At 31.8% G+C, this 27,718-nt stretch overlaps 1 protein-coding gene across 3 annotated transcripts in view; it reads right to left on the minus strand.

Annotated features, from left to right (window-relative positions):
- The window catches only part of LOC129965454 (autism susceptibility gene 2 protein-like), an 889,904-nt gene that overhangs the window by 412,605 nt on the left and 449,581 nt on the right, over positions 1-27,718 (minus strand). The window lies entirely within an intron of this gene.

A 27,718-nucleotide genomic window follows, 5' to 3' on the forward strand; every position in this document is an offset into this window, starting at 1 on the left:
ATGATAATGAATTGTAGTTTTAAAAACAAAGCGTGCTCATAACGTGTCAAACATTTTTTTTGTTTCAAAAATTTAATTTAAAAGGAACCTTAGCAGAAAGGTCTGGTATGATGTGATCAAATATGACTATAAAGATTTCTCGTGAATATCACGACGCAATACAGAACTGTAATGAATGGCGGTCATTCATTTAAGTGGTTAATCAAAGATAACTGATTATGCATTTTGGACCTATTACTATTCATTAGTCGGATTCAAAATTTGACAAAAATTCTCATTTTTCTGTAAAGATCACATACTAAAATTCACTCACATAATTTGTCGTGTTTTCACTTCCTCATATACAAAATATACAAAAAAAAAAAAAAAAAAATATTGTAATCATCAAATATTGAAATTCAAACTCGAGATTTTTACGAATCTCCATGTTTCTTGAGTTCGAAAAACACATTTGTGGAATTATGTCTGCTTGTAAATACGATAATTCTTTGAATTAGAGGGATAGAATTCGGTATATGGTTTATATTCCAAACTTGTAGATCTCTATCAGATTTTAAAAGAAATCCATTTAGAGGAAATCTGTCTGTTCGGCCTTTCGAATAAAAGTTAACACAACAACTATCAAACAAAGAGAGGTAAATGATAAAGCTTGATAAACATATTTAACGTCTAACATGTAGATGTGTAAGTCATATCACTGACTCTCCGAAGGCACACGGATAAATAATACTGAATGACCGGACCGCCGCAACAGCAACACTGGCAGGAAGTGTGGTTGAGTCCTAAGAGCCATCACCGGCCACGGTACAACCCTTCCCGAAGGAAGTACGTCCCGTCATCGATGGGAGGAGCCAGATTCCTCACGTTTTTGTGTACCAGGGTGGCGAGATCTAGTCACCATACCGGAAGCATCTCATCCTCATTTCGAGGTGCCCCCCCCGGGGGTTCAAGTAAATGTGCATCGAATTTGGGACCAAATCTGCCAAAGAGTTGAGTGTCTGTCGGTATGTACATTGATAAGCATATAAATACGATAACTCAAAAAACGCAATGCAATTTATTAAATTTGATATGGAATTTTGTAATGTAATTTTGTGTCAAATATATGTGATTTAATATGTTATTTTGCGACTGCAGTTTTAGTTTTAAATCTGAGTTGAATTTGGGTTTAAATCGGTCGGAGAAAAACAAATACACATTTGCTTTTCTGGTACTTTTATATTATCGACATACCAGTGATTAATCGGCAGAGGGTAGGCTCTAGGCTTTTTCTTGACAATTGCTTCCTAAAGGTACAGGATGAATAACATAACAATTTACTAGAGTATGTGAGAAAATCTCGGACAGACCACTCCCACTGGTTGAATAACAGCATTTATAAACTCACGAATAGACAGATGGACAGAAATTCAAACAGAAAGATGTTGCCTAAATTTGATACATATTTACGAATATGGTGAAAAATATAATATATATTAAATATCATTCATATAGTTTATTGCATTTTTCAAATGACTGCGTTGACATCTAAACGGATGGACGGACTGACGAATTTCTTGTAAAATTAGATAAGAATCAACAATTTTGATATAATAATCACTTATAAAATTCACCTACATAGCTAGTGTTTTTGAATTATCACAGTAATAGTTAGACCGACATGAAGAAAAAAAAAAAAAGCAGAAATTTTTTTTGCCAAAATCTGAGACATAATAAAGAGACATAAATATGATTAAAAACAAATTTCATTCATCTAGTTTGCTTAATTTCTTTAATTATGATATTCATACAGAAAGGAAAAAGAGACAGACTGATCACCATACATGAATTTTAGCCAAAACTTGACAGAAATTTAGAATATTTATGCAAAATTCAATACTAAAATTCATCCACATAACTTATCATATTTTTGTATTGTCGCGTTTATAAACAAGCAATACGGACAGATTTTGTCAAAAATGTGATACAAATCTAAAAATATGATGAAAAAAAAAAGCAAATATCAAATTTCCTCCCCCCAGCTGGTTTTCTAGTAAATCAAATTTTGAATAAATTTTAAGGGAATAAATTTATTTTTAATATTTGATTTTGTGGAGACATATAAAATAAAGCTTAATTAAAATCTAGAAGTCGAATTTTTCGACAATTACAGCACAATTTCTTTGTAAAAATAACAATGCTAAAGCAATATAAAACTTAAGATATTTGACTAGGTTTGAAGACGAATTTTTAAAAAAAATGATAGATAAGCATTTTTTATCAAACCAAATAGTTAAAACAGACTTGAAAGGTCACTATTAAAAAAACGCACACTCTTTGCTTTTAGTTTTTGAAAAAACTGTTTATTTAATGAAAATTTGGCAAAATGTTCAATGTTAGAAAAAAATAGAGTAAGTTAAAAAATAATGGAAATAGTTAATTTTTATTTCACCTATATATAGCTTAAATTACATAAAATATAACTTACCACAAGATAAAAATTATTTTAACAAATAAAAATTTCACGGGCAATTGAAGTTGCCGTTAATGATTTTTTTTGCCAAAATTTGTCTATGAGTTGAACTTAAAGTGAAATGGAACTTTAAGTGTCTAAATGAAGCTACCTTAAATTTCGCAGTCTATCACATCCTCAAAGATTTTGGATGTATGCATACCAAATTTCATGAATTTCATAGATTTGATTATGAGATATCCTGTTTTCCGTGAATCAATCCAAGTGAAATATTCATTCTTCAGAAAAGCGTTTAGATATTGCACTTGTAAATTAGTTCATCCAAATGCGCTAGAATCAAATGCAGTTTTAACGCTTTTTAACAGATATGCCAAAAATAATAAAACTACGGCTGAGAAGGTAGAGAGTTTATATAAACATATCAAATATAATTTTGAAGAATTTTGCGGTAAAAATAAAATAAATCACTTATTTTCGGTTCAAAATATTACTATTTTCGATTTCATTTTTATTTGTTGTGCAATAATTGACACTACTGTATCGATAGTTCTAATCTTACACATATTAAAAACAAAGTCTGTTTTAGAATCTACGAAGTTGGGACTTTATTTTCAGATCATAAAAAAATTCCAAATTTTTCTGAAAAAAAAACATTTTTACAACCTAGTCGGATATCTTAAAAGTACATTGTTAAAATGTTACTTTCTTTGTATCTTCTCACACATGACCACACGCTATTTTATCCATCTTGCAAGGTTTTTTTTCCCCCTGAAAAGAATGTTCGTGTGAACAAATTCATATCTGTAAGGAAACAAACCACACGCAACAGTGCTTTTTAATAATAGCAACACCATAAAAAGGACCAGAAAGTAAAGGGGGGGAAAAAAGAAGAAACATTTCGATCAAGCTAAAAGAAAAACAAAGGTTAAAACTCGAGTGAAAGCCATATAAAAAAGTAAAGTCCCCATCTGTTACTTTAACAACTGAAAAGTAACTCCCCCATATCCACTTTAAAAGAAACCGAAGAAAGAGAACAAAAAAAAAAAAAGCCAATATAATGAAAAGCTATTAGAGGTCGAGAAAAAGAACGGAGGAGCAATGAATGACAACCGAAAAAAACTTGAAAAAAAAAAAAGAATTCGAACCAAATCTAAGAGGTTCATTCGAGTCCTCCTTTCCCCCAACACAATTTCGACGACCCCCCTTTCTCCTGCTTATAACAGTATGGTCCGCTGACCACGGCGAATGAGGTTTTCAAGAAATTGTTGAAGTTGGAAAATACTTCAACTGCAACTACGCATTAGATTTCTTTTTATTTTTTGTTTTCGTGATTTTTTTCTTCCTTGCAGACGATTTAGACTTGTATCTGTAGAACACGAACCGAGCAGAAGCCTTATTTTATTGCACACACAGACAGACACAAATCAATACGTTTCAGCAGAGAAGATAAAAGGAAATAACAACAACAGAAGGGCAGCATAGTAATCGCACAAATCGGATTCGCATCAAATGTACCGTAGGAAGACAAAAAAAAAAAAAAAAAAAAAAATCTTCAGAGAAACCAAAAAAAAGAAAAAAAAAAAAAAAAACATAAGAATAAATTTCGATTATATCAATAGGCCTTCCAGGATTTTATGGGCAAAAACTGATCCGGAAAATCTGTTGCCTTTAGCTTGTGCTCCCGTGAAGGAAGTTGGCATTTGGTGAGTTGTGAAGACTAGTCTCAGAGATTACTTCCGTCTCATGATCAACTTCCGTTCATTTTATTCGGATATTACGAAATAATGGTGAAAAGTTATTTGATATATATATTTTATATCGGTTTTCGAAATTATATCGGGCATATAACAAACGGTATAAAGTAGAATTAACAAGCTTCTTCAGTTACTTTCAGTTTGAATGCGTAGCAAGATACGTTTAATGCAATAATTATATATTGTTAGAGGAAGCATTCAGGGGTATATGGTAAAAAGTTCTATAAACTTGAGGTAACAGATAACGACTTTTAAAAAAACAAAATAAACCCAGGTAATAAAACATATTTGGGAAGTATAAAAAGGCAGTGTTTGCAGAAATCAACAACACACATCAAAGAGCAACAGAGCAGCTAGAGAGCTCGCTCTACGATCAGCACTCTCTCGCTATAGCTCTCTCGAGGTTTTATAGGTTTTCTAACTGGGAACAGAATTTTCTAGAAGAATTGCTCTTAACAAAGATATCACCACAATTCTTTTATTTCCAGAGCCTTCATTTTAATCACCAGGACTAGGGACCGACACTCATTCAGACATCATTAAAATAACTGTAAAACCATCTTCTTACTATAGACCAACTGTGCAGGGGAAAATATTATAAATTCATAACAATATTTATGCAATACAGCCCTCCACCATACTTTATCAAAAACAGTGTCTTCTATCTCCTCTCTCTTACCTCTTCAGAAAACAAAAACATTCCCATTTTAACTTTAATACTAGCTGGTTTTAATATCTATTATGAAAATTTAAACTCAATGCATTTATATAATAGTAGGAGTGGACACCGATTATTTCGTTTACACCCAGACCATAATTCAGGCCACCCATAATTTTGCAAATATTCATCTCTATTCAATTCATTTTATACGTAATCATATCGCAATTATTAAAACTGAAATTAAACAGTTTTCCCACATTCGTTGTTAATAAACGCGTTAGCAAAAATGTGGATTTAAACGTAATTAAGTGGTTTTTCTGATAGTGAGAGAAGCGACCTGCATATAAATTTATGAAATAATTAAAAAAAAATATTACGTGTATACATTTAAAAAATTAAGAAAATCAAAGAACAAGTCCACACCACTAGCAACTGAACCAATTTATCGAATATTTGCTTCTTGTGAAAGCTCATAACTTTTTGATCAATCATCTATAATTATCTGTCCCTCCCCATCCACTTTTTTTTTTGAAATATTGCACTAATCTCAAACAATTAGAGGGATTTCGTCACTTCTCCTGACAGCTAAACAGTCATTATGTTTCAAATTTACTGTGCAGATATAGTTTAAAATAAAACTATTAATATTATGGACGAACAGCTGGTCGCCGAAAGCGGCTAAATATGAATTAAATTTTCAAAATTAAATGTTATACATTTAATAAGAACGGCAAAGCATACGTTCATATACCAATAAGCAAATGTTCAAAGTACTAATATGTCCATATACTAATAAGCATATATTCAAATGACTAATATGGTCATTTTTTTAATGATATCAGACTGCGGAGGGGAAAATAAAATTTAAATCAGCTACATGGATAAGATTGAACTTTTTTTAACTTTCTTGATTGAACAAACGCACAAAACATTCATCTTTCTACAAACTATCAAATTTTATTGGTTAAATTCGAAAAAAAAAAAACTGCATGTAATAAAAATATTTTTATTCACATAGAATGAAAATATTTTTAATATTTTTCAATATGCAACGACCAATCGTGAAAATATTGCTCTTGGGCAAACAACTTGTAAAACCATTATTCTGAGGAAAACTAAGTCATGTTAGTTTCCCTAACATAAAAGATATACAGAAAATTATTTGTGTTTTTATTACATTTTAATTAATTTGTAATTCTATAAACAGTAGAACTCTCCATCCCCCCCAAAGATATTGAGATCTGTTCTTCACAATTTCAAAATGTTTTATCGAAGTTGTCATTCATTATGAAGACAGCATAGTTTATCGAAACAATGGAAATAACCCTATTGTTTCTTTTTAAATGCGAATCCCTCATTCAACGCATTACTTCCATTAACAATCTAAGTATTATAATGAAATGGCTGTTTTTATCATTAGCAAATTTACAAATAAATGTAAATACAATTTTATACTAAACAATTAAATTTACAATTAAATGTATGCTTTTGTCAATATTTATAAAATTATAATTAAATATCTGCTTCAATCTCTAATGGCAAAATTATTGTTAAATGTCTTCGTCATTACCGAAACAATTAAAATGTTTTTAATAAAATTAATTAATAATAATAATAAAACTAATAAATAATAATAATAAATTAATTAATAATAATAATTTCAGTTAAAATGTTTTAAATTTACCAGTGATTTATCAATCATCGAAATTATTGAAATTGTCATCTTTAAACGGAATTTTAAAAATCTTTAAATAAATAATTTTTTATGACTTTAAGTGGCATCCATAGCAAACTCGTTAGTTAATGGACGTAATTACATTTCACATATATTTGCAAACGAATTAACTAGTAGTCCAGTTGAAATAAAGAACTTGCTCTGTTTAGTGAAGAAAGGAAATTTAAAAATATTTATAATATTTAAATGCTTTTAAAATACAAAATAAAATATAATAAAAATTATTTTTTTCATAAAAATATTCATATTTTTATACTTCCAATGTATAATCTGTATAAATAACAATTGTTTAAATCATTTCTGTAATTTAATACAAAATAAAATAAAAAAGAGCATTTTATAATTAAAAAAGAATATTCTATAAAAAAAAGAGCTTTTATGCTAAGAGCATTCTATAAAATTTTAAGTTTGCCTCCTAGAGACTGCGTATATGACGTCCTCTCCCCCATTTACTTGAAATAATTTTATTTCTATAAAACCAAAATAATTTAAATAAGAACCAATAGATTCTTGTTAAATAAAATATTAAATTTTCCAGACTCCAATTTCCTTTTTTACATTCAGGGCATTTTTTTAACCCCGCTAACAATTTTTTAAACCCTCAAAAAGGAATGTCCATTAATTTTTTATCCGAATTCCTATTAGGTATAGTAAATGAAAATTATTCCAAGATTATGCTGAGGAGTCTGTTCCAAATTTTCATAGTAACGTAATAAACGTAACTAAATACGTAATCTGGCTTTTATGTTATGTTATGATAGTTTAACTTTTTTATCATGTGAGGACATTATGTTGTTTTGTTGTGGGGTTTTTGAAGCCATAAAATGCACTGGTAGAAAATTGACGCTTTATCACTTTTGAGGTATACAGTTTTACTTTTAGGATAATTAGAAAATAATAAAAAAGTTTGTCACATTTGGGACTTATCGTCAATAAAAAGTTACAACATCACGCAAATGTTCGCCATGTATACGATTCTTCTGTCTGGCCAATAATGGGCAGGGTTGTCAGAAGTTATCACCGGAAGAAGTACAGAGAAAAAAATTGGAATGAACCCGAAACAGCGAGAGGAGATATCGAAAGTTTATATATAATTTTAATTTTTTTTAATTTTCAATTTTTCTAGCTGGCAAAAAAAGTTTTGGAGCTCAAATAATTTTGATATGGGAAAAAAAAAATCGCTTTTTTAAATATCGACGCATGCATCATCTGATAACCAAGTGATTTCTTAAAACCGGTTTAAACTAGTTTTTCACGAAAAAATTCTGCCTCGAGAAAAAATTTTTAGAACTCGATTAATTTTGAGATGGTCAGAAACCATTGGTTTTCTAAATGTTGGTGATTGCGAAATATGAGTCACGTGAGAACATGCCATTTTTCTATTGGATTGATACCACGTGACTTAAAAAATGATGTTCTCACATGATAAAATTTTCAATACAAGATTTCTTTTTCAAAAAATTTATTTTGCAAGAGCTCCATTCGACTTCAAAATTACGCTGGCTAGACATAATTCACTGAATCATAACTACTTTTAAGACAGCGATTTAAAATTTTGAAAGAACAAACGAGAAAGAAATCATTCATTATGAAACTAGAAATACTTTTTTTCTCTGAATGCCAGATAAAATTATATTTGAAATGTTTTATTATTTTTTTTAGTGCAGGAAGTTCTTACCCCCCCCCCTGCAATAATTTCCTCCGAATGAGAATAATTAGTGGTTCAATAAAATCCAGAATAATGAGTTTATAATCCATGCTTTTACGAGAAAACCACCTGTCACGTAATTTCATCTCCATAACCTTTAACTCCGATTTTATGTCTCTCCATTTCGGAACCGTGACTGAAAACATTTAACTGTTATTTATATACCGGTGGCACGCCAGGCACAAAGAGTCAGACGATAAAGAAGCAGAGAAACGCGTGCAGGTGTTCCATTTCCCCCTAAAAAAATTGACACTGAAAATGAAATAAATAATAGTCTGAAATAAAAAAAAAACAGACATGAAATCGGAAAATAAAAAATAAATAAATAGTCGTGTAGTAATTTAATACCAAATCCGATTACAAAAAGCAACAGATTAAGTTGAGAAACTAATCGGTAAGATGTTAGAGAAAAGATTCTAAAGCAGATAATATTGGGCGGGAAAAAATATAATAAAAAAATCGTCTGCAACAAAGAGAACTCGGAAACAGATAACTGAAACGTCTTTTGGGAGAAACAGGAGCTCCGCTTAATGTCTGTTAGAATTGTTTCACGCAATACTAGCTCTTGCTGAAGGAACGCTAATGGCAGTTTTTTTCCCCCAGATTATCTCCCAGAGTTCCCTATTTATTTTTTCCGTTGCTTGTTTTTTATTATCTGTAACAACTGGTTTCTATGGAACCTGATGTTAAGAAATAATGAATTTCGTTTCTCTGCTGGAAGTTGTTTGTTATATATTTTTTTTTCACTTCCTTCTTTGTACCGCTTGTTCTTTAATGTCTAATTTAGAGACGTTAGTTCCCATCATACCTAGTTATGGTTCATCAGCTGTTTTTTTTTTTTTTTTTTTGGCAACAAGAATACGCTTCTAAGAATCTGAAATAACGCGCGATAAGGGGAAATAAAAGAATCATAATTCTTTTTCATTCCATTTTAGTTTTTGCTGGGAAACGTAATTGCTATGAACTTGAAAAAAAAAAAAAAGAAGATAAAATGTTAGTATCTCAATAATAATTTTTTTTTCTTACGTAGAATGATATTCATTTTTGAGCAGAAAATATTTCGCAATTACCGCTCATTAAAGTTGAATGTAGCGTTATGAAATAGGGATAGCGGAAATAAGAAACTGAATGTTAAGTAGCGAAATAATGTTTGAATAAAACCGAGATATAATGCCATATGTTTCTTTTTTTTTTAAATCGTTGCAAAAAATGATATTTTTATTGCTAAATGTGAGAAAAAACAAAACAAGTTACATGCTAAGACAGTGTTTTTTTTTTTTTTTAATTTCACAAAAGAGAGCATTTATATTTCCGATCACATTTTCATGTAATATGTGGACATTAAACATTCAATAAAATGTTGCTGGTATTATTTGACGTTACTTTTTAATGATAATACAATAAAATAATATTTTCACTCGCATGTATCTTATATGAAGTTTAAGAAATGGTTAACATTTTTGGACAGATTAGCAAAATGCAACATGACAGGGAGCGCTAATTCATATTTAATACTAGAATACCAAAACCGTTATTTTGAAGATTTTCAAATTTCAAGTTTAAAAATTTTGATATACATTTAAATATTGTTCTAGAACTTTAGGACGACTTTTAATGAAATATAAGAAGAATTGCATATTCCTATTCAATTTGATTCAATTCATTTTAACTTGCATAATCAGTATGACCAATACCTATTTATACTAAGACCCGTGATGACGGCTTTAGCGATTTCAAAATTTATGAATCATGTATGCAATGATGGACATCAATACGTATTTACATTCATTTATGCATCGCTTTCAAACATTTCCTGGAAAAAATTTGAATTATATTTTTTACGTGAAATTACACTGATTGATCCAAAGTGTTCGGCAGCCATTATAATGGGATCTATTTTATTCCGATTATGATTCAGTTTAGAACTAAAAGCTCTGGATAGCCTATAAATGCAAATACAAACTGTTTTTCAAGTGGTTTTTTTAGTAATTAATGAATTATTATATAAAATCTTACTTTTGTTAAATTATATTCTTTTATTTACATAAACTAAGCCTAAAGTTATAATGAAAGCCAAGATGATTAAAAATTGTCAATTTGACAGCTGTGGTAAAACTAGGTATATATTTAACATCGGTAGTTCTAATGTTAAAGAAAAATATGAAATTAAATTTATATATTTAGAATACAATTGTGACGGTTATGTAATTGAGGAAAAAGTAACAAAAATACAATAAGAGTTTTCATATTTCAATGTTATTCGGTGATTTCATTATTTATTTATTACTATATTTTTATGAAAAATTGACAAAGATACTATCAGAGTTTTCAAAACAATCAATGTTTGATAGAGCGATAAAATTCTTCTATATATAAATCCAACAAAATGTTGCAAAGATGTATTTTTGTAACTTTTAGATTAAGTTTTCGGTTGACATGGCTGTATTAACCAAGAACGACAGGAAGCCTTAAAAAAGCTTTAGGTAAGCTCGTAGTTAAACACTGTTTCTTTAGATGTATTTTAACTAACTATATCTTTATTTTCCGAATATTTCATACATAATATTACAAGAATATGATTTTGAAAACTTCGTTATTTTTGGAGAGATAGAAATCAAATGTTGATATATCAAGAAATGAATTATACGATTTTTTTTCAATAACTGACAAAAAGTTAACAACATTTTCCAGTTTTGTAAAAAATCAAAACAATAAAATGGAAAATAAGCTCAGCACTTTTTAAAGCAACCGCTCATAAATATCAAATATTTTTATTAAAAAAAATAGAAAAAAGTCGGACGAAAAATTTTCGAATTTCTAGATGTTTAGAAGAGTAAATGATTATATGTCTTCATAAAATAATATATAAAACACCACATTACGTAAAAAAACATAAAATGCAAAATCTTGCTAGAATCTTGTGTTCAACAAATTCATAGCCGTAAAAAAACATAATTTATCAGCGGAAATTTCCACAAGGGTTTGAAATAATATTTATTAAAATAATTAATTATACAATAGGAAAAATGTATCAAATAAATCGATAACAAAAAAAAAAATGAAATGAAACATATTATCCATATTTAATCACTTCGACGAAAAATACATAAAACCAAAATTCCCACGTATTTGAATCATAATTTTTCATTTCTTTTTCTTAATCCATATCTTAGAAGACCATTTTTCACCATTAAAGTAGATATCTTAAAACCCCACATGAATACCATTTGCATTTAATCTCACAAAGACCGCGGTTACATACAAGTGACCTTTAACTTCCAATTCATTTTTCTTGGCGCGCTGAAACGGAATTACACTATTTGGACATCTGATATGGCAGCACTAAAACCACGATGGAACAAAAAAATAATTTAAAGATCCTAATACTCTAAATAGGCTTCTTATTTTGAACATCACGTGCTGAAATTTCCACGCAAATTATAGGTCAGATTTTTCAACGCCTTTTTTGACAGTCGAAAGTAATAATTTGCCGCATTTTTGTTCCGAGACTTCTCAACTCACGATCCACGATAATCGTCTGACTGTGTTTATGAATAGTAAACTTCCTGTTCAGCAGTAGCAGCTTAAAAATAAATGCTTTTTTTTTGCAGCAAGTGGGACGTATGTTGAAAATTGCGTATTCCACACTGCGAAAGAAAATAGCTTTATTTATTCTATGCTTGTTGAAACCATTATGTGTTAAATTATATGATGTAGTTGTGAAGTTATAAGTATTGCTTAAGTGGGACAAACGCTAACAATGGAAGATGATAGTTTTGATTAGCAAGTAGATATTTTTCAATCCCAGCATAGTTATTTTCTTTTTTATTTGAATATTTTCTACAAGGAACTTTTTTAATATTATTTTCTAAACGAAACACTTCAGCGTTAAAAATTATCATCGGTGTAACAAATAAAACTGAAAACCTCTACTATTAGTAACGAAGATTGTATATAAGTTAGTGCTCTACAGCATAGATAGTTTGACCTAAAGTTATCAAATTTGGCACAGATATATTTTGGAGGGTAAAAATGTGCATCTCGGATTCTTTAAAAATTTTCAATGAATAAAATTTAGACAAGATTTCAGTATTTTTACATTATAATTCTCGAAAATACTAATACACAAAACTGATTTTCATACAATTAAAAAAATTTATCATTTTACTGCTTTTTAATACTAATTTAATTAATTATCTTCTTAATTCTAATTTAACTGCTGTGAAAATTGTTCCTGAATTTCAACAGATTTTTTACACATATTCTGGTATAGTATTTAATAATAGATTATATTGTTGAACAAAAGTTCAAATTCCTTTCAATGATTCACTAAATAACAAACTGCCTTCCATTAATGTAAGCTAAGGCAGAAGGATTCTATTTAATATTTAGTTTTTTTAGTGGAATAATGTGAAAATTAATAGATAGATTATTTTGAAAATTACGTTTTTATTAGCACTATGATGTCATGGGACTTGGCACTATTAGGACGGTTCATTGACATGCATTGAATAAAACAGATATAAGTCTGTTAAAAACACATCTTTGATATCTATCACAATTTGATGTTCAACCCGTTTTCCTGGAGGAATCTTGAACATTTAGTCTGCATATGTTTCAATTATTCGCTTTTGCGCATGCGTCAGGATGTGTTTATTTAATCAAAATAGTAGTGAAAGGAAAATGAAAGCAGATGTTTACATTTAGCAATAAGGTGAACTCAAGTTATGCGTGGATTTAAGAGGTGTAAAAACTGCAGGCAACTCGTAATATTGTCGGAAAAGGATACTAATTCAGAATAAAATACTTAGAGCAATTTTTATTTATAGCGAAGAGGGAGGGGGACTAAATATTAAATTATGTTGAAAATTTTCTGTTTTTAAAATTTGGTAATTCACTTTTTTTCAAAAAAAAAAATAATAATAATAATAATAATGTGGGAAGCGCTGAGATCCCGTATCCTGTATGGCGCCATGCTGGCCATGTTGCGTCACGTCATTAATCACGTGATGCTTTCCCGCCATTATTGGCAGACGAGAGTTAGACAGTGAGACTGCAAGACGTGTAGCTCACGCTCATGTATCTTCTATGTTCTATGTAGTAATGTTTTGTCCTTTGTACTTTAATCTTAATAAATATATTTCAAATATTAATGCTGGTCGTTGCCTTTTCCCACATTTTGGGGGGCTCGGCCTTTCTCGTGAATACCCCTAGCAAATCCCGCCAAATTGTTGTAAAAGCTGTGGACGTTAGTACAATTTAAAACGCTAAATTGATGCTAAAAATTTTGATGAGAGTGGATTTTTGACGTGGATATTTTAATGGACTGGTGAATGGACGTTAGTGCACGTTTTTGATGGATATGATTCAAGTAAAAACGTTAAAGGTTCAATTACTTCGTGTTGTTGTGCAACTGTGCGGACATATAATGGCTGCTTTAAAAAAAGGAACATTTAAGAGTGAATAATTCGACTGCTCCCAACCAGGTAGGCGCAATTTTTTCCCAAGTTTGTAATTTATAGTACATTTTTCATTCTCCCTTTATTTAATTCTCCCTTTAAATTTTAATCCCGAGTGAATGTGCATTAGTTCTGTTTTAATTCATTACAATGTCTTTAAAACTAGGCGATATTCAATTAATCGCTAACTCCCTTAAATATGCAAAAACTAATTCAGTAAAATTGCTTAACTCTGTGTTAGGTTACAGTAATTTTGACCATTCTTCTCGAAAAAGAATGAAAAATTTTGAAAGATTTGAAAATTTAGATGTAGAAAAACATAAACAAGAGTTGTTGAATAATTTTTCTTTATCCGATTTTATCTCCGTTTCTGATTTATTACATTTAGAAGTAAACGAAAGTAACAAAGATGATTTGTGTGAAAATATTTTTAAAGCCCTAACAAATTTAAATGAATTTCAGAACTCGCTAGATACTAGTTTTTTATCGGAAACAGAAGAAAAACCTTTATCTCCTCAACAGATGTCTGAAACTGAAAGTTCAACAAGTAATACGGGTAATAATTCTTCCTTCCCCATCCCCGTAACTTCAGACGAAACATTAATAAATAACAGTCAGGCATTAATTACTGGCGCCAAAAGGGAATCACTCGAAAATGATCCCTCGAATAAACAAACGATGAATGAAATAAACCTTCTGTTTTGTTTTTTATTACGCGATCTCTGTGGTAGTTGTAGAAACTTCACAGGAAATGATTCCTATTCGATTAAATGTTTTTTTTTTGTGATGTTGAAGAGAATTTTTCGCTTTTTCCTTCTTTAAGCGAACAACAAAAATTAATCTTTGCAAAGAGGTTAGTTTCCGGTACTGCTAAATCTTTTTTATTTTCCCAAAGAAATCTAAATTCCTATCAAGCTTTTAAAAGTGCATTAATTAATGAATTTTCCGATAAAGTAACTTCTATTGAAATACATAAACAACTAGAAAGACGTAAAATGCGCTCGAATGAAACTTTTATGCAATATTTTATTGCCATGCGTGAAATTGCGAATCAGTCTGAAACCCTTATTGATGAATATTCTGTTATTCAATACACAATAAATGGGATACAGGGTTCCCCTTCTGATAAAATTATTCTTTACGGTGCAAAATGTTATTCTGAGTTTAAAGAAAAATTACGAATTTTCGAAACTATCGTAAGTGCAATGAACGCAAATAATTCAAAGATGTCGTATTCTAGATATGCTAATGACGGTCAAAGACGTGATAAAATACATAAAATCCCTGTCCAACAAAGAGAATCAAAATCGAATTTTAGTAATCCGACTAACAGTAACATGCGTTGTTTTAATTGTAACGATTTTGGACATATCGCAAAGTCTTGCCCTAATCGTAATCGTGGTCCTAAATGTCTTTCTTGTAATTTTTTCGGACATAAATCTTCCGATTGTCATCGTACTACTCGGAATGACAGTTCTACCCCACGGGATAATGTCAACACTTTACATTTATTGCATTCTCCGTCGAATATGCATAAAGAGGTTGTTATTCTTAATAATACACTTTCCGGATTAGTCGATACTGGTAGTTTTTCGACACTTCTCAAACATTCTGCATGGATTAAACTAGGATCGCCGCCGTTGACGAATAACAAGATGACACTAACTGGATTCGGTTTTTCCCAAACTAAAATAATAGGTTCCTTTGAATCTGAAATTATTATTGACAAACAAAGTTTTCCTGTTTTTATTTCTGTGGTACCTAATAATTGTACTACTTATGACCTAATAATAGGTTGCGACGTAATAAAGCAGGCAAATTTGACAGTTAAACCTGACGGTGTTGTATTTTCCAAAATTTCTAAATCTGATGATCCTGTTGAAACTGACAGTTTTATAATGGCTATTTCTGCCGAAACTCCCACGTTTGATATAGGTCCGAATATTTCTAAACAAACTCGCAATGAGGTTGAACAGATTTTGTTAGCCTATAAACCTAACAAAACTAAAACCACGAACATCGCACTTGATATAACGCTTACTGACGATGAGCCAATTTTCCACTCTCCTCGACGTTTACCCTTTGCCGAACGTGATATAGTAAATGCGCAGATAGACGAGTGGTTAAAAAATGGAATTATAGAACCATGTTCTTCACCCTATGCTAGTCAAGTTGTCGTAGTTCGTAAGAAAGATGGAAAACATAGAGTCTGTATAGATTATAGAAAATTAAATCGTAAATTAGTTAAAGACAATTATCCACTACCATTAATTGATGACATTTTAGATCGTCTTCAAAATGCTAAAATTTTCAGTACTCTCGATTTGCGTAACGGATTTTTTCATGTGCCGGTAAAAGAAAAAAGTCGTTGTTACACCAGTTTCGTCACAAATACAGGTCAATTTCAATTCCGTTATATGCCATTCGGTTTAAGTTCATGTCCTCCTGTCTTTATGCGATACATAAATGCCGTTTTTCGTGATCTTATTGCAAAAGGCATTGTCCTCCCGTATATGGATGACATCGTCATTCCCGCAAATAATGAATCTGAGGCTCTCGAACGCCTTAACACTGTTCTAAAAGTAGCTCGCGATTATGGACTAGATATAAACTTTAAAAAATGTCAATTTTTGCATAGTCAGATTGAATTTTTGGGTCACGTAGTAGAACACGGCAAATTGCTCCCTTCACCCTCCAAAACTAAAGCCGTTCTTAATTATCCTGAGTTAAAAAATGCAAAAGACGTACAACGTTTTCTAGGTCTTACGGGATACTTTAGAAAACTTATTCCCTCATACTCTACTATAGCAAAACCACTTAGTGATCTTCTTCGTAAGGACAGCCCCTTTCTATTTCAAGCTCAGCAAAAAACTGCGTTTTTACGCTTAAAACAGTTACTTTCTGATAAACCCGTTTTAACTATTTTTAATCAAGGCAGTCCCATTGAAATTCATACAGACGCGTCAATTGATGGCTTGGGGGCAGTCCTACTACAAAAATCCAAAGATGATAACAAATTCCATCCAGTGTATTATATGTCCAAGAAAACGTCTGACAGCGAAAGAAAATACACCAGCTATGAACTGGAGGTACTCGCCATTGTAGAAGCTCTTAAAAAATTCCGAATTTACATCCTCGGATCACACTTTAAAATTATCACTGACTGTAATGCATTCGTCAAAACGTTAAATAAAAAAGAAATGAATTCCCGCATTTCGCGATGGGCATTATACCTTCAGGATTTTGACTACGAAATAGAGCATCGAACCGGTTCAAAGATGACTCATGTCGACGCTCTTAGCCGAAGCCCATGCTGCATGATCATTCAAGACTGTGTCAATCTTCAAATTTTCAAAGCTCAACAGACAGATGAGCATATTACAGCTATAAAAGCATTACTTCAAAATGCACCTTACGAGAACTACATAGTCAAAAACAACATTTTATATAAGAACTTAGACGGAATCGATTTATTTGTCGTACCTGATGATATGCAGGCCAACATTATTAAATCCTGTCATGAACGAGGCCATTTTGCAGTAAAACGCACGCAGGAAATGTTAAACAAAGAATTCTTTATTCCGATCTTGAAAGAGAAAATTGAACGATGCATACGCAACTGTGTAACATGCATTCTAAATAACAGAAAACGTGGCAAATTAGATGGCACTTTGCATCCACTTGACAAAGACGATACTCCCTTTCATACATATCATATTGATCATTTGGGTCCTCTTCCCAGCACTTCTAAGAAATATAAGCATATTCTGGCGATCATCGATTCCTTTACGAAGTTTGTGTGGCTTTACCCGACCAAGTCCACCGACACCGCTGAAGTTCTCAATAAGCTCGAATGCCAAAGATCAGTTTTCGGTAATCCTTCAAGGATTATTACGGACAGAGGTACCGCTTTCACATCTACGTCATTCAAAGAATATTGTGAACATCAGCATATCACCCACATTGCTATTACAGCTGGACTTCCTAGATCAAACGGTCAGGTAGAAAGACTTAATTCTACTATCATATCTGTACTCTCCAAGCTATCCATAGAAAACCCTGAGAAATGGTATAGCCATGTTGCTTCCGTTCAGCAAATTATTAATTCTACATTTCAACGAAGTATCAATTCTACTACATTCGAAATTCTGTTTGGAACTAAAATGAAATCTGAGCATGATATAAAAATCCTCGAAATCGTCAACGAAGAGATCCAGTCTGCATTTCTCCAACAGCGTGATGAGCTCCGTAAAGATGCAAAACAACAAATCCTCAAAATCCAAGAAGAAAATCGCCGTACCTACAATCTGCGTAGGAAACATGCTCAAAAATTTCAATTGAATGATCTCGTCGCAATCAAGCGCACTCAATTTGGCCCTGGTCTGAAATTGAAACAAAAATTTCTCGGACCATATAAAGTGATCAAAATTAAAGCAAACGACACATACGATGTTGAAAAGTGTGATTTCTTCGATGGACCATCAAAAACTTCAACTTGTGCAGAATATATGAAAACATGGTCCAGCAATATAGAACATATCACTTGAATTGTGTTAAAAGTAAACACTGAACACTACTTAAAGAGAAAGAGAACTACTTTCCTTCTTTTTGTGTGTGTATATTTGGACGATATAGACTTTGATTTTTTTTCTCTGTTTATTTTGTGTTATTATATTTTTATATGTTCAACACTAATATTATTTTTATTTTTAGTTAGTTATTCGATATTTCCAGTGCACGCTATTGTATTGCTATATACTTATGCTGTCACGGATGGTATGACTATTTTATTTGTTTTATCTTGTGAATATTTCAATTTTACATATTATTATTTTCCTGTATTTGCTGTTTGTTTTATATATTTACTTCAATGTACTGTATACCATAAGGCGAGGTCGCCTATCCTGTCATGATGGCCGATGTGGGAAGCGCTGACAGATCCCGTATCCTGTATGGCGCCATGCTGGCCATGTTGCGTCACGTCATTAATCACGTGATGCTTTCCCGCCATTATTGGCAGACGAGAGTTAGACAGTGAGACTGCAAGACGTGTAGCTCACGCTCATGTATCTTCTATGTTCTATGTAGTAATGTTTTGTCCTTTGTACTTTAATCTTAATAAATATATTTCAAATATTAATGCTGGTCGTTGCCTTTTCCCACATTTTGGGGGGCTCGGCCTTTCTCGTGAATACCCCTAGCAAATCCCGCCAAATTGTTGTAAAAGCTGTGGACGTTAGTACAATTTAAAACGCTAAATTGATGCTAAAAATTTTGATGAGAGTGGATTTTTGACGTGGATATTTTAATGGACTGGTGAATGGACGTTAGTGCACGTTTTTGATGGATATGATTCAAGTAAAAACGTTAAAGGTTCAATTACTTCGTGTTGTTGTGCAACTGTGCGGACATATAATGGCTGCTTTAAAAAAAGGAACATTTAAGAGTGAATAATTCGACTGCTCCCAACCAGGTAGGCGCAATTTTTTCCCAAGTTTGTAATTTATAGTACATTTTTCATTCTCCCTTTATTTAATTCTCCCTTTAAATTTTAATCCCGAGTGAATGTGCATTAGTTCTGTTTTAATTCATTACAATGTCTTTAAAACTAGGCGATATTCAATTAATCGCTAACTCCCTTAAATATGCAAAAACTAATTCAGTAAAATTGCTTAACTCTGTGTTAGGTTACAGTAATTTTGACCATTCTTCTCGAAAAAGAATGAAAAATTTTGAAAGATTTGAAAATTTAGATGTAGAAAAACATAAACAAGAGTTGTTGAATAATTTTTCTTTATCTGATTTTATCTCCGTTTCTGATTTATTACATTTAGAAGTAAACGAAAGTAACAAAGATGATTTGTGTGAAAATATTTTTAAAGCCCTAACAAATTTAAATGAATTTCAGAACTCGCTAGATACTAGTTTTTTATCGGAAACAGAAGAAAAACCTTTATCTCCTCAACAGATGTCTGAAACTGAAAGTTCAACAAGTAATACGGGTAATAATTCTTCCTTCCCCATCCCCGTAACTTCAGACGAAACATTAATAAATAACAGTCAGGCATTAATTACTGGCGCCAAAAGGGAATCACTCGAAAATGATCCCTCGAATAAACAAACGATGAATGAAATAAACCTTCTGTTTTGTTTTTTATTACGCGATCTCTGTGGTAGTTGTAGAAACTTCACAGGAAATGATTCCTATTCGATTAAATGTTTTTTTTGTGATGTTGAAGAGAATTTTTCGCTTTTTCCTTCTTTAAGCGAACAACAAAAATTAATCTTTGCAAAGAGGTTAGTTTCCGGTACTGCTAAATCTTTTTTATTTTCCCAAAGAAATCTAAATTCCTATCAAGCTTTTAAAAGTGCATTAATTAATGAATTTTCCGATAAAGTAACTTCTATTGAAATACATAAACAACTAGAAAGACGTAAAATGCGCTCGAATGAAACTTTTATGCAATATTTTATTGCCATGCGTGAAATTGCGAATCAGTCTGAAACCCTTATTGATGAATATTCTGTTATTCAATACACAATAAATGGGATACAGGGTTCCCCTTCTGATAAAATTATTCTTTACGGTGCAAAATGTTATTCTGAGTTTAAAGAAAAATTACGAATTTTCGAAACTATCGTAAGTGCAATGAACGCAAATAATTCAAAGATGTCGTATTCTAGATATGCTAATGACGGTCAAAGACGTGATAAAATACATAAAATCCCTGTCCAACAAAGAGAATCAAAATCGAATTTTAGTAATCCGACTAACAGTAACATGCGTTGTTTTAATTGTAACGATTTTGGACATATCGCAAAGTCTTGCCCTAATCGTAATCGTGGTCCTAAATGTCTTTCTTGTAATTTTTTCGGACATAAATCTTCCGATTGTCATCGTACTACTCGGAATGACAGTTCTACCCCACGGGATAATGTCAACACTTTACATTTATTGCATTCTCCGTCGAATATGCATAAAGAGGTTGTTATTCTTAATAATACACTTTCCGGATTAGTCGATACTGGTAGTTTTTCGACACTTCTCAAACATTCTGCATGGATTAAACTAGGATCGCCGCCGTTGACGAATAACAAGATGACACTAACTGGATTCGGTTTTTCCCAAACTAAAATAATAGGTTCCTTTGAATCTGAAATTATTATTGACAAACAAAGTTTTCCTGTTTTTATTTCTGTGGTACCTAATAATTGTACTACTTATGACCTAATAATAGGTTGCGACGTAATAAAGCAGGCAAATTTGACAGTTAAACCTGACGGTGTTGTATTTTCCAAAATTTCTAAATCTGATGATCCTGTTGAAACTGACAGTTTTATAATGGCTATTTCTGCCGAAACTCCCACGTTTGATATAGGTCCGAATATTTCTAAACAAACTCGCAATGAGGTTGAACAGATTTTGTTAGCCTATAAACCTAACAAAACTAAAACCACGAACATCGCACTTGATATAACGCTTACTGACGATGAGCCAATTTTCCACTCTCCTCGACGTTTACCCTTTGCCGAACGTGATATAGTAAATGCGCAGATAGACGAGTGGTTAAAAAATGGAATTATAGAACCATGTTCTTCACCCTATGCTAGTCAAGTTGTCGTAGTTCGTAAGAAAGATGGAAAACATAGAGTCTGTATAGATTATAGAAAATTAAATCGTAAATTAGTTAAAGACAATTATCCACTACCATTAATTGATGACATTTTAGATCGTCTTCAAAATGCTAAAATTTTCAGTACTCTCGATTTGCGTAACGGATTTTTTCATGTGCCGGTAAAAGAAAAAAGTCGTTGTTACACCAGTTTCGTCACAAATACAGGTCAATTTCAATTCCGTTATATGCCATTCGGTTTAAGTTCATGTCCTCCTGTCTTTATGCGATACATAAATGCCGTTTTTCGTGATCTTATTGCAAAAGGCATTGTCCTCCCGTATATGGATGACATCGTCATTCCCGCAAATAATGAATCTGAGGCTCTCGAACGCCTTAACACTGTTCTAAAAGTAGCTCGCGATTATGGACTAGATATAAACTTTAAAAAATGTCAATTTTTGCATAGTCAGATTGAATTTTTGGGTCACGTAGTAGAACACGGCAAATTGCTCCCTTCACCCTCCAAAACTAAAGCCGTTCTTAATTATCCTGAGTTAAAAAATGCAAAAGACGTACAACGTTTTCTAGGTCTTACGGGATACTTTAGAAAACTTATTCCCTCATACTCTACTATAGCAAAACCACTTAGTGATCTTCTTCGTAAGGACAGCCCCTTTCTATTTCAAGCTCAGCAAAAAACTGCGTTTTTACGCTTAAAACAGTTACTTTCTGATAAACCCGTTTTAACTATTTTTAATCAAGGCAGTCCCATTGAAATTCATACAGACGCGTCAATTGATGGCTTGGGGGCAGTCCTACTACAAAAATCCAAAGATGATAACAAATTCCATCCAGTGTATTATATGTCCAAGAAAACGTCTGACAGCGAAAGAAAATACACCAGCTATGAACTGGAGGTACTCGCCATTGTAGAAGCTCTTAAAAAATTCCGAATTTACATCCTCGGATCACACTTTAAAATTATCACTGACTGTAATGCATTCGTCAAAACGTTAAATAAAAAAGAAATGAATTCCCGCATTTCGCGATGGGCATTATACCTTCAGGATTTTGACTACGAAATAGAGCATCGAACCGGTTCAAAGATGACTCATGTCGACGCTCTTAGCCGAAGCCCATGCTGCATGATCATTCAAGACTGTGTCAATCTTCAAATTTTCAAAGCTCAACAGACAGATGAGCATATTACAGCTATAAAAGCATTACTTCAAAATGCACCTTACGAGAACTACATAGTCAAAAACAACATTTTATATAAGAACTTAGACGGAATCGATTTATTTGTCGTACCTGATGATATGCAGGCCAACATTATTAAATCCTGTCATGAACGAGGCCATTTTGCAGTAAAACGCACGCAGGAAATGTTAAACAAAGAATTCTTTATTCCGATCTTGAAAGAGAAAATTGAACGATGCATACGCAACTGTGTAACATGCATTCTAAATAACCGAAAACGTGGCAAATTAGATGGCACTTTGCATCCACTTGACAAAGACGATACTCCCTTTCATACATATCATATTGATCATTTGGGTCCTCTTCCCAGCACTTCTAAGAAATATAAGCATATTCTGGCGATCATCGATTCCTTTACGAAGTTTGTGTGGCTTTACCCGACCAAGTCCACCGACACCGCTGAAGTTCTCAATAAGCTCGAATGCCAAAGATCAGTTTTCGGTAATCCTTCAAGGATTATTACGGACAGAGGTACCGCTTTCACATCTACGTCATTCAAAGAATATTGTGAACATCAGCATATCACCCACATTGCTATTACAGCTGGACTTCCTAGATCAAACGGTCAGGTAGAAAGACTTAATTCTACTATCATATCTGTACTCTCCAAGCTATCCATAGAAAACCCTGAGAAATGGTATAGCCATGTTGCTTCCGTTCAGCAAATTATTAATTCTACATTTCAACGAAGTATCAATTCTACTACATTCGAAATTCTGTTTGGAACTAAAATGAAATCTGAGCATGATATAAAAATCCTCGAAATCGTCAACGAAGAGATCCAGTCTGCATTTCTCCAACAGCGTGATGAGCTCCGTAAAGATGCAAAACAACAAATCCTCAAAATCCAAGAAGAAAATCGCCGTACCTACAATCTGCGTAGGAAACATGCTCAAAAATTTCAATTGAATGATCTCGTCGCAATCAAGCGCACTCAATTTGGCCCTGGTCTGAAATTGAAACAAAAATTTCTCGGACCATATAAAGTGATCAAAATTAAAGCAAACGACACATACGATGTTGAAAAGTGTGATTTCTTCGATGGACCATCAAAAACTTCAACTTGTGCAGAATATATGAAAACATGGTCCAGCAATATAGAACATATCACTTGAATTGTGTTAAAAGTAAACACTGAACACTACTTAAAGAGAAAGAGAACTACTTTCCTTCTTTTTGTGTGTGTATATTTGGACGATATAGACTTTGATTTTTTTTCTCTGTTTATTTTGTGTTATTATATTTTTATATGTTCAACACTAATATTATTTTTATTTTTAGTTAGTTATTCGATATTTCCAGTGCACGCTATTGTATTGCTATATACTTATGCTGTCACGGATGGTATGACTATTTTATTTGTTTTATCTTGTGAATATTTCAATTTTACATATTATTATTTTCCTGTATTTGCTGTTTGTTTTATATATTTACTTCAATGTACTGTATACCATAAGGCGAGGTCGCCTATCCTGTCATGATGGCCGATGTGGGAAGCGCTGACAGATCCCGTATCCTGTATGGCGCCATGCTGGCCATGTTGCGTCACGTCATTAATCACGTGATGCTTTCCCGCCATTATTGGCAGACGAGAGTTAGGCAGTGAGACTGCAAGACGTGTAGCTCACGCTCATGTATCTTTTATGTTCTATGTAGTAATGTTTTGTCCTTTGTACTTTAATCTTAATAAATATATTTCAAATATTAATGCTGGTCGTTGCCTTTTCCCACAATAATAACAATATTTTTTCAGGTTAAAACATTTTTTTCATTTATTATTGGCTTTTTTGATAACATTTTGAGATTAATAACGGTAGATAATCTCAGTCACATTTAATGGTATTACTTAAAAAATGTTCGTGCCAATTCGACAGTTTTTTTGCGACTTGAAAAAGCCAAATAAGGATAGTTTTTAAGGATATATTTAATGCGATATTTTTAAAGCTTTAAATGCAAATAACTTGTTTTAATATTTTTTGATACAAAAAATGATTTATTAAGTACAAAATGAAATCAAAGAAAATTTATTCATTATTTTCGAAAAAAAAAAATCAAATGTGGAAAATGTTGGTAGTATTTTCACACAAAAAAATCTTATATAACTCAAAATAAATCCAAGAAAAAAATTTTAATACAATATCAAGAATACATTATTCAATAATTTTGCATTTTATCTTATCTTCTTCTAAGTTTCATCATTTAAAATAGCATTTTCGGATTCAGTATTCTGGGGCGCTTTGACATCAACTTCATTTAATTAAGAATTTGATATAATGGGAACCAAAGAATTGGCAAATTAAATAGAATAAATAATTCAAAATTCATACACACAAATATCAGAGCTGAAGATATCAAAATTAATAAATAATAAAAATAATTTGATTTAATGGAACCAAAGAATTGGCAAGTTAAATAGAATAAATAATTCAAAATTCATACACATAAATATCAGAGCTTAAAATATCAAAATTAATAAATAATAAAAAGAATTTGATTTAATGGAACCAAAGAATTGGCAAGTTAAATAGAATAAATAATTCAAAATTCATACACATAAATATTAGAGCTTAAAATATCAAAATTAATAAATAATAAAAAAGTATTTGAATATCACAATACAAAAAATTTAATCTTTACAGAGGTCGAGTCTGTCTTGACATAGAAGACAAAAAAAAAAAAAAAAAAACTGAAAATAATTTTTGTTTCGAGGAGGAAAAAAATTAAGGTTATATTCATCAGGGAAAAAAATTATTGAGAAGATCCGAAGTGAACTGGATTTTGTGTTTGAAAAACTGCTTTCACTTATAAAAAAAGATAAAAAATCCACTAAGAAGAAAAAAAAAAGGGGGGGGAGAGAATCCATCAAGGATTAAAATCAGATATATACGGAAAAAAAGTGCATGCGTATGGAAAATTGTAACCATCACACGTCAAAAATTTAACACACCGCAGAAAATGGTTAAGAAAAACAAAGGAAAAAATAATATTAAAAAAAAGTGTATAGCAATAATGAAAAAAAGATGACAAACTTCTTCATATAAATATGAAAAAGAATCTTGGTTTGTCATTGTTAATATCAAAAATATCAAAAACAGATTTTCCTAGCATAAAAAAAAAAAAACCAGTGCTTTGAGAATACAGTAACACGCAAAAGAAATTGCAGTTTTTATATTCAAAAGATGCGCATATGCATACAAAAGAGAAAGATTTATCTTTTCATGCTAAAGCAGCTAAGAATATGTTTAAAAAGAAAAAGAAAACAAAAACGAAAACAAGGTAAAATGAAAAAAAAAAAAAAAAAAAAAGATTGCCATATTCATAAGAAATGTTTTTCTTTCCAGTCGTTTGCATTCATTTTTTTTCGGCACGCCTGTTCCAACAAAAAAAAATGGGGGTGAGGGGGGGAGGAATATAATATAGGGTAACAACAAAGGCGACAGCATAAGAGGCAGAGTGGGGGGGATAGGGGGGAGAATGTTGAGGTAATGTTATGGGTGCGAAAAAAACAAAAATCTCCCTCTCACAAAATATTCTTTTGACAACAGAACGAAAAGACAAACAGTTTTACAGGCAGTGGGTGATTTTCTTCTTTTTGTGTTCTTTTTTTTTTAATCTTAGAAGAGGAAGTAGATAATTTATTTATAAAGAAGAGGACAAGAAAGTCCTCTAGTGTCAAACGATTCGCTTTCACTAGAATGAAGTGCCAAGGGTATGGAGGGGGGAGTGTTGAGCATCGTTCTTTTTCTTCCTTTTTTTAACATAATGTAGAATTAAAAAGCGCAACTAAGTTGAAAAGATGAAGGAGATAAGGGTTATAAGATTAATCATGCAACACAATGTAGTGGCGCATTTTATTTAATTTAAAATGTCCCAGTTTATTTAATTTTAAATGTTTAAACAAAATGTATAGTGTCAAATCAAATGTATTTAAATGTATTAAAATATATTTAAATGAATATATATTGTGTCAAGCAATTTTTCAAATCTGATACTTTTATGATAATTTTACATCCATTTTTTCCACTGCGACATATATACACTAAAGAGAATTCATACTTGTAGTGATTGGATTTTGAAGCGTTAAGAAAATAAACGTTCATAGATGGCGCTAGGCAACTAGCGCGAGTGTAATTCAAAGAGTGAGGTCATTCGAGTGTTGGCTCTTGGAGGAGAAGGAGTTACTGAGTAGAGTAACTCGAACGAATCTGAAATAAATCTGTTAAGTTTTCTATTTGCCTAATTTTTTTCAAAGCACTCACGAACCAGCCACGACATTTGGCGCAGTCGTCACGATTGAGAATCGAGTGCTATTTTTGACGAACTTGAAATCGAACTTTATTCGATAAAGGTGTGTGTTTTTGGTATCGATATGGCCTTCCTAGGCAGTGCGAAAAAGGAAGATTTGAAGTTGTTGGCGGAAGAGCTGGGTGAAACTGTTTCATTAGAGATGAAAATTGTGGACTTAAAAAATTAATTACTGGAAGTGAAAATTACGAGGAAGAGTTTGTGAAGAAACAAATGATAGTTATCATAGAGGATAGAAAAGCGAGAGAAGAACAAAAACGAAAGCAAGAAGAACGAGAATTTGAAGAAAGAAAAATTAAAGAAGAACAAAAACGAAAGCAAGAAGAACGAGAATTTGAAGAAAGAAAAATTAAAGAAGAGTGGGAATTGCAGGAGAAAAAGGCACAAGAAGAACGAGAATTCGAACTTGAGAAACTGAAGCTGCAATATTCCAGTGTACCCGTGGATGTCGAATTACCAACTCCCAAGATAGAACGAAACTTTGCACGTGATGCAAAAATTCGATGAAAAGAACAGCGATATCAGTTTATATTTGCTGTTGTTCGAGAGGCAAGCCGAGTGGGCTCAAATAAAACGAGAAGATTACGTGTCGCATCTATTAGGATTATTGCCAACGGATATAACCCAACTCATCGCTCGAGAGCCAATCGAGAGAGTTAAGGACTATGACCACATCAAGAGTTTATTAGTGAAACGATTTAAACTTAGCCCGGAAAAATTCAGGCAAAAGTTTATGACTCATTTTAAAAGACCGGAGACTACCTGGTG

Source organism: Argiope bruennichi, chromosome 4 (genome assembly GCF_947563725.1).
Source record: "Argiope bruennichi chromosome 4, qqArgBrue1.1, whole genome shotgun sequence".
In the NCBI taxonomy this organism is placed as follows: Eukaryota; Metazoa; Arthropoda; class Arachnida; order Araneae; family Araneidae; genus Argiope; species Argiope bruennichi.